The 8248-nt window shown below is 39.8% G+C and overlaps 1 non-coding gene across 1 annotated transcript; it reads left to right on the forward strand.

The window, feature by feature from the left end:
* Window positions 1-1773: 1773 nt before the first annotated feature.
* LOC148580742 (small nucleolar RNA R71) lies at window positions 1774-1877 on the forward strand. The gene has a single exon (XR_015895705.1). It is a non-coding gene; the product is annotated as a small nucleolar RNA R71 (small nucleolar RNA).
* Window positions 1878-8248: the final 6371 nt, after the last annotated feature.

Raw genomic sequence — 8248 nt, forward strand, 5'->3', positions numbered from 1 at the left:
AACTCCTGTTTGCCTTCCAAAGACTGTTTTAGAGTTTCAGCTGTTGGATTACCTTCCTCCAAACACAGATGGCTACTATCATCCTTAGGCTTTTCAGGTTCTGGTTCAGGCTCAGATGCAGGTTTGAAAACTTTGAAAATGAGCTGTTCATCATGTATTCTCAGAATTAGCTCTCCTTGTTCTACATCTATGAGCGCTCTAGTAGTGGCTAGAAATGGTCTTCCCAGAATGATAGGGTGTAGGTAGCTTTCCTCCATGTCCAAAATGACAAAGTCTATGGGGAAGTAATAATCTCCCACTTTCACCAGCACATTCTCAACTACCCCTTCAGCTTGCTTCTGAGTTTTGTCAGCCAGTTGTATGATTACATCAGTGGATCTCACCTCATTCAGTTGTAGCCTCTTCATAAGAGTTAGAGGCATCACATTTATGCTAGCTCCTAGATCACAGAATCCTTTGTCAATTTTTGTTTCTCCTATGATGCAAGGAATATGAAAACTTCCTGGGTCTGTTTTCTTAGAGACTGTGTCCTTCTTGATGAGGGCACTGCATTCTTTGTTCATTGTTACCGTTTGTCCTCCCTTCAAAACACTTTTCTTGCTCAACAATTCCTTTAAATACTTGATGTGTGTAGGCATTTGATGGAGAATCTCAAGAAAGGGAATATTGATATGGAGAGACTTAAATGTCTCTAAAAACCTTGAATAGGTTTTCCCTTTTTCACCTCCTCCTAACCTCTGAGGAAATGGTGCTTTTGGTTGGTATATTTCCAGCATGCCTTTTTGCAGTTCCTTGGCTTGCTCAGTTCCACTTTCCTGCTTAGCTTCTTCCACACCTTCCTTCAAGATTTCTGACTCCTGCTCTGAGGGCCTGATTCCTTCTTCTTCTGAGACTTCCTTCAATATGGTGATGGCCTTGCATTCTTCCCATCTCACTCTCTTTTGTTCCCCTTTAGGATTCTTTTCTGTGTCACTAGGGAACACTGCAGTTGATTTGGGGGCCTGTTGAGATAGCTCTCCTACTTGAGACTCCATCCTCTTGAGTTTTTCACCATGGTTTCTTAAGGTAGCTCTCACATCATCCCTGAAGCTTTTCAATTCGGTTATGTCTTGACTCATGGTTGCCATCATTCCTTCTATCCGGTTTAATTGATCTTGAAATTGTTGGTTCGGATTAGGTTGGGTAGGTTGATTATTTTGGCCATGATATGATGGTTGGGAGTAAGTGTTTTGTGTGGCTTGGTATGATCTTTGGTTGGAATTTTGGTATGTGGAATTGTTATGTTGGTTGTGGTTGTAAGGTTTGTGGTTTTGTGGTTGGGTTTGTTGGTTCCCCCACCCAAAGTTTGGGTGATTTTTCCATCCTGGGTTGTAAGTGTTGGAATGTGGATCATATGATTGCCTTTGTTGGTTTCCCACATAGTTGGCCTCTTCCCAATCACCTCCTTCAATGCTTACTTCCTCTTGATCTTGTGTGTGTATTGCAGCTACTTGCTTTGTTTCTAATTGCCTGGTAAGCTCTGCTAGTTGCTTGGCAAACACCTTGTTTTGGGCTAGAATTGTATCAACATGGTTCAGCTCCATGACTCCCTTAGTGTTGTGCCTCTCTGATGCATAGTAGTACTCATTCTCAGCCACTGTCTCAATTACTTCAATGGCTTCTTCCACAGTCTTTTTCCTGTTCAATGAACCTCCTGATGAATGGTCTACAGCCTTCCTTGATTCATAAGAGAGTCCATCATAGAAAATATGCAATTGCACCCAATCATGGAACATGTCTGGTGGGCATTTCCTTGTCAAATCCTTGAATCTCTCCCATGCCTCGTAGAGAGTTTCACCATCTTGTTGTCTAAAAGTCTGAACCTCAGATCGAAGCCTATTGACCTTTTGTGGGGGGTAGAAACGTGCCAGAAACTTGCTTTCCACCTCATCCCATGTTGTTAGACTCCCCCTTGGGAATGATTCCAGCCACTTAGCTGCTTTGTCCCTAAGTGAAAATGGGAACAAAAGCTGTTTATAGGCATCTTCCTGGACTCCATTGGACTTCACAGTGTCACAAATTATCAGGAATTTTGTGAGATGTTGGTTGGGATCTTCATTAGCACTCCCACCAAATGAACAATGATTCTCCACAAGTGATATTAGCTGTGGTTTGAGTTCAAAATTGTTGGCCTGAATGGGTGGTTTCTGAATGCTGCTACCACAATTCCCAGAGGTTGGGTTTATGTATGAACTAAGAACCCTCCTCTCAGGAATGGCATTGTTTCCATCAGCTCTCTCATGGTTGTGAACTTCTCTATCCATGTTGAGATCTAAAGCTTCCTCAAAATTGTCCTCAGATTCTCCTTCAGATTCCTCTTCTCCCAGTACTCTCTTCCCTCTTGCTTCCCTTCTCAGTCTATGAAGGGTCCTCTCTGGTTCGGTATATGGAGGAGTTGATGTCTCTCCTCTCCTACCTGTCATACAAGAACACAGCACAGGCAACAAACAAGTGAAATATTCTTGGTTAATGGAAGAGTATGGTTAGAGCAATTGAGGAATTAATTCAAACAGTTAGTGAGTCAGTGAGTTAGTTGCTTGAATTTAAAGGCATAAAGAAAGAAAGCATGTAACAGAGTGCAGAAATTGAAATTCAACAAGTAACGTGTACTGAATTAATCAAAACAAAAAAAAATGCTCAATCTAGTTAACTTCCAATTTGAGAATTGTCAATCGAAAACCAATCCCCGGCAACGGCGCCATAAACTTGATGCGCATAAACTAGTTATGCTACGATTTAGGAAATTGCACGATCGGCAAAATTCCTTCCGGCAAGTGCACCGGTTATCGTCAAGTAAAAACTCACAATAGAGTGAGGTCGAATCCCACAAGGATTGGTTGAGTGAGCAATTCGGATTAGAAGTGTGTTCTAGTTGAGCGGAATCAAGATTTAGATGAGAATTGCGGAATGTAAAATTGGCGGGAAAAGTAAATGACAAGAAATTGAAATGGCGGAATCTTAAATTGCATGAATTAAAGAGCAGAAGCTAAATTGCTGAAATTAAAAGGGAATGGGGGTGATTGCATGAATTGAGTTGCAGAATGTAAAGAGAAAGTGGAAATCAGAAATGGGGAATTCATTGGGTATAGGAGATATTGAGATCTCCGAATCAAAACATGTTTATCTCTTCCTCAACCAATGCGTTCATTGAATTTTGCTTGGCAATCTTATATGATTGGATCCCAATCCCTTGGCTCACCAATTCTCTCTAAAAACAAACAAATTCCCAATCCCTTGGTTTAAATGTTCATAAGAAGAGATGATGCTCGATCACTGATTATACCACACAGTTTCATGAACCACAATTTGGTAGGATTACATGTCACAATATCCATCCAAACCCCAATCCAATTCACTGTGAGAAAGCTTCTCTAGCATGAATCCTCCATTCCTTTCCCAAGGTTCCGAAGGATTCCAATTATGGGTAGTTTCTTTCCCAAGACAACTACCCAATGGAATTAGATCGAGAAGCTTTCTAACAAAATTCAAGAGAAAAGATTGAAGAAGAAGATAAACTATTATTGATTCATTGAATTACAATAGAGCTCCCTAACCCAATGAAAGGGGTTTAGTGAGTCATAGCTCTGAATTCAACTACAAAGATATGAAAACTAGCCTAATGAAAGAGTAAAAGTCCCCTCCTAACTTAAATTCTACCCTATTTATACACTTTCTATATTGAGCTTCTGTTGTGTTTCTTGGGCTTTGAGGCCTCTCCCTGCTTTCCTTTTGCCTTGGGTTTATGATCCATAATCTTGATGAGGCTGTTGATCCAAATTCTGTAACATTCATTGAGCCAACTTAGTGATAATCAAATAATGACACATGACTCAATAAATTGAAATTTCAGACTCATCAATCCTTCAGGCCCAATCCCATAAACCATGATATTCAATTGGGTTTCATACCAGAGTAAGTTTAAGTTAATGTTTGTGCTCAAATACTAACTTAAACCGCAATATTTTTGGCCCAGAAACCCTTTTCCAAGAGTGGCGTTTAAGTTGCAGTTTAAGCTTAAACTGCAGCTTAAACGCCAGACACTTCCAGTGATGCCTTTTGTGGAAGCACGTTTAAGCTTCAGTTTAAGGTTAAACTGAAGCTTAAACGTGGAAATGGAATAAGGCAGCCCTGGAGGGTAATATAGTCGAACACGTTTAAGCTTCAGTTTAAGGTTAAACTGAAGCTTAAACGTGGAGATAGAAAAGGCAGCCCTGGAGGTCGAACACGTTTAAGCTCCAGTTTAAGGTTAAACTGGAGCTTAAACGTGGAAGCTTAGAAAGGTAGCCCTGGAGGTGTCGAACACGTTTAAGCTCCAGTTTAAGGTTAAACTGGAGCTTAAACGTGGAAGCTTAGAAAGGTAGCCCTGGAGGTGTCGAACACGTTTAAGCTCCAGTTTAAGGTTAAACTGGAGCTTAAACGTGGAAATGGAGAAAGCAACCCTGGAGGAGAAACTTGGTCGAACACGTTTAAGCTCCAGTTTAAGGTCAAACTGGAGCTTAAACGTGGAAATGGCTCCCTGGTGCTTTTCCCCTTTCTGGCGTTTAACCTCCAGTTTATGGTTAAACTGGAGGTTAAACGTGGAACTGCCCCCCTTGGTGTCCTTCTCACTTCTGGCGTTTAACCTCCAGTTTAAGGTTAAACTGGAGGTTAAACGTGGAAATGCTTCTTTGGTGAGACTTTCATTCTGGCGTTTAACCTCCAGTTTAAGGTTAAACTGGAGGTTAAACTTCAATTCCAGCATTTCTTAGCCTTCCTGATTCTGGCGTTTAAGCTCCAGTTTAGGCTTAAACTGGAACTTAAACTCCACATGTGATATTCAAGCTTCCTTTATTGATTTTGTTGCTTCCTTGCTTAGCCTCTTCTTCCCTGAAATCATCCAAACAATTGCATCAAAGTCTTGCAAAATTTCATGAGAAATCTTCCATTCATAGCATTCAAGTAATATAACTAAAACTCATGGATTTTGCATTAAAATCATACTGTTTGGATGGTTCATTGCTTTGTTATTCATTTAACCATTCTTGGTTACTTTAAGCTCAAGAAAATGCATAAAACAACTAAAACTAACAGAAAAATGCTAGTGAAACTAGCCTAAGATGCCTTGGCATCAAAACATCAACATCAAATTGCATTAAATGTAAACAAATCCAACATGAGTCATCATCAAAAAAGAGAGCAAATTGAAAAATTGACATAAAAACTAAGAGGGTCAAGATTTAGAAATGAGAAATTATCAAAGAAACAAGATGAGATCTAATATTCAAACATGAAATTGAGATAATCTAACCTAATCCTAACCTAATTCTAGAGAGAAGAGGGAGCTTCTCTCTCTAGAAAACTATCTAAAGGCTCATGTTGGCTAAACTAATTGCTCCCCCCTTTGCTTGGACTTCAATTCTGCATGAAATACACTCAGAAACAAGTTGGAATTGGGCCTGGGTAGCTCAGAAATCGCCCCCAGCGTTTTGCCTTCAAGTCGGCCATGTGAGAGTATCGACGCGTGCGCGCCATGTGCGCGTGCGCGTCGCTGGCGAATTCTCGACCCGCGCGGACGCGGCATGTACGCGGGCGCGTCCGTAGGTGAAATCACTTTTGCGCGTGCGCGTTCTTTGTATATTCCCAACCTTTGTTTCTCCATGCATTCTCTCTTTTTGTATGCTTTTCTCCTCATTTCTTCCATCCAATACTTGCCTTACGGACCTGGAATCACTCATCAAATTCATCAAGGCATCGAATGGAATTAAAGTGAATTAAAATCACCAATTTAGGGCCTAAAAAGCATGTTTTTAAACTTAAGCAAAATTCAAAGGAGAATTACAAAATCATGCTATTTCATTGAATAAATGCGAGAAAAAGTGACAAAATCCCCCAAAATAAGCACAAGATAAATCACAAAATCGGGGTTTATTAAATCTCTCCACACTTAAACTAAGCATGTCCTCATGCTAAAATCAAGAAGAAGCAAAAGGGTATTAATATTTATTCAATGCAACTACTAAATGCAATCTATCAACATGATGCAATGGCTTAGTTAAAATAAATCAAACTCCAAGAATACGCATATAAGCACAAGGGCTAAGGTATTAGCAATCAAGCAAACCACAATTGGATTGAATCAGTAAAAAAAAAAGTTCATAAACTTGGAAGAAAAGATGATCACGGATGGAAACATGCAATTGAGCGATCGAACCCTCGCCGGATGTGTATCTGCTCTAAGCACTCAAGTGTATGGGGTTGATTCACTCAATTCTCCTCTAATCATGCTTTCCAAGATTTGTTTTTCATCTAACAATTAACACTTACTTTATGCATGCATACAAATATCATGAGGTCTTTCCCACAGGTTGTAACGGGGCTAGGATCAAGGTAGGGTGCATGTGGTTAAGTGAGCTAGAAATTCGAATCTTTGATTAACTTAAACTTCCCACCTAACCTATGACGACCTATACAATTCTGAGTAAACCTAACTACCCATTCATCACTTTTCTCACGCATTCATAAATTCTCTTTTTGATCACCATACCTATGCATTGACTCTTATCGAACTTCACTTTGGGGCATTTTGTCCCCTTTTTATTGCTTTTCTTTTTTCTTTCTTTTATACATGAGAAATATATATATATATATATATATATATATATATATATATATATATATATATATATATATATATATATATTTCAAGTAAAGATGTATATACAAGAACATCAATGCATATGGTTTACACATGATTAATACATGAATATGTACCCAGTTCCTAATATTTTCAACAAGAAACATAAACACACTTTTATCTCTACCCAATGTTCCCAACTTTCCCAAAATCAATGATAAACATTCTCACTAGCCTAAGCTAATCAAAGATCCAAATTAAGGGATATTTATTGTTTTTCACTTAGGCTTGTAATGTGCTATAATTAAGAACAAATGGGTTAAGCATAGGCTCAAAATTGGCTAACAATGAAAGATAAAATGTAGGCTATTTGGGTAAGTGAGCTATTTGAACAACGGCCTCAATCATATAAATGCATGTATACACAGTTTAATGGACATAGAGAATCAAACAAATCAAGGATTACAATCATAGGAGGAGAATAATGCACACAAGAATGAAAATAAGTGGTTATACGTGATGAAACCACACAATTAGGCTCAATTCTCACATGCTTGTGTTCTCAGCTCAAAACATGATCCACAAGTATATAACTCAAGCAAGTTCTAAAAAAAATTTCAACCAATTGGGGTGCCCTAAAAATGAGTTTCTTGGAAATTTTCATCATATTGATTAAGTTTTTTCTAATGCAATATTGTGATTTAGAAAATTTTAAAAATTTTACTAGTTTACTCCTTTTTCAATCGAAACACATTTCTTATATAAAAAAGGTTGACTAGATTTTTAGCAATCCATTAATTTTCTAATCACACTCAACAACTAAGATGCAAAGCAATCAAAATATGTACAATACTAAGAGTGTGCGCAACCAAAATAAAAATGTCTACAATAGCATAAATATGTACAATAATCCCAAAATGATCTAAAGCATAAAGTGCGGAATAAAACAAAATAAAGTAGTAGCGAATAGAAATAAGAGTCTGAAAGTTCACCACAAGGATCCAAACACCGGTCACGAACGGTGACCTCCCCACACTTTAGAATTAAGCATCATCCTCGATGCTACGACTGAAGCTCGGGATGGGGTCAACAATCACACCAGGCTGTGGCTCATGCTCAGGCTCGGGCTGTGGAACTGGAGGTGGTACTGGCTGTGGCTCAGGAATGTCATGCTGGACCTCAGGAGGCTGTTGGACCTCAGTTGTGGTCTGGGTCTCTGGTGGTGCCTCCTGATGTATCGGCTCCTCACTATGCTCCTCCTCCTGGTCCTGCTCGTCAGAGGCGGGAGAGTCTAGGAGTGGAGGGAGCTCAATGCCCTGTGATGTAAACACCTGATCTATCCAGTCAAGGCGTCGCATGACACGACGCTCGAAGCGCATGATGAAGCGAAGAAGGTGCTGCACTAACAGGTAAGTCAGCTCAGGTGCTGGTGGCGGTGGTGGTAAAGATGCTGCGACTGCTGTGGAGGAAGAGGGTCCTGCCGCCTCAACTGCCGCTCTAGCCCAAGAACGACATCTGGTCGAGGGCTTCTCATGTACCCATCCACCCCATGGAATAGTAACTTCCTTGTCGTCGTCAGCTGGGGGTGGTGGTGTC

This window comes from Arachis ipaensis, chromosome B10 (assembly GCF_059453495.1).
Source record: "Arachis ipaensis isolate K30076 ecotype BB chromosome B10, ASM5945349v1, whole genome shotgun sequence".
Classification (NCBI taxonomy): domain Eukaryota; kingdom Viridiplantae; phylum Streptophyta; class Magnoliopsida; order Fabales; family Fabaceae; genus Arachis; species Arachis ipaensis.